The following is a 1,178-nucleotide window of genomic DNA, read 5'->3' as shown; positions in this document are numbered from 1 at the left end:
AAATATTTTATTCCTCGAGATTATTACTTTTTATCTGAAAAATATTTTCGTGCTGCTTGACAAATTAAGACTTAAATTGGATGCCCCTATGGGCAATGATTTGAGATCTTGTCTTAGAAAATTATGTTTTTATATTATAAGTAGTCAAAACAAGGGGGTTGGCTTTTAGTACATCATTATGGATAAATCATTCATTTGCAACACATTACAAGTACATTTATTGTCCTTCCCTTAATATAAAAAATAGAGTACCCAACCCAGCAAAATTAAACGAAAATCTAACAAGCAGTTTATCACATCTACTAGTAACAAATACAAAATTACTATCAAACAGCATAAGATCTCATCTATAAGTAGCAAAGTTTCAACCTTACGGCATAATGTTCTTCCAGATCAAAAACATATTAGCTATACTACTAGAATGATTACCTGTATATCGGTTGAAAAGTTTAAACCAAAATAATAAGTCTTTAAGGTCCAAGAGCCAAAACAGAAAAGTAAAAGTTAGATAAATCCAACAATTGAGGTCCATAAGTAAATATAAAATAAATACAAAAGCCTAGACTTTGGCCTTTTCTTTTCCTTTCTTGGCTAGCAAGATTTTGGCCTAGTTGTCAACGAGGAACCCATAAACTTTCACAAGGTCCTCCGCAAAAAGACCATCCTCTTCATTCTCTTGTTGTAGCAACTAGAGAGTGGTGGTACCAACATGAGTAACTTTCAGAGAAAACTAGTAGAGAGTCATGAAACTCTTAACCAAAGCATTGAATTGAGCACTAAGAGCCTCCATCTCCTACTTTATGTCCTTGACCAGCCTAGGTAGCTCCTGGCATCTAGCACAATTCCCTTTTGCAGTCTCCATCATTTGGACCTACATCACCATAGGGTTAGTGAAAACCATTTTCTTTTCTTTTTTCTCCACCCACATAGGGGAAGTAGTTGTCATTGGCAAATTATCTTTTTGTTTCACCAGAGAAGTGACAACTTTAAAGGTAAAATCCACCATATTCATTGTGAAACTTGCAGACATATGGGTTGTGTCTTGGTTGAATTTCTTCTACTTTTTTTCCTTATTTGTTTTAATCTCCTTTGACGTTGAGCTATTATCCTCAGTCCCCGTCCCCACATCTTCTTCATCCTTCCTCATTCTTTTCTCCTCCATATTCCCTTTTCTCTCA

This window comes from Cupressus sempervirens, chromosome 8, assembly GCF_028749045.1.
Source record: "Cupressus sempervirens isolate cs-2001-9-10 chromosome 8, ASM2874904v1, whole genome shotgun sequence".
Taxonomy (NCBI): Eukaryota; Viridiplantae; Streptophyta; class Pinopsida; order Cupressales; family Cupressaceae; genus Cupressus; species Cupressus sempervirens.
Note: the sequence above shows the minus strand (reverse complement) of the source record.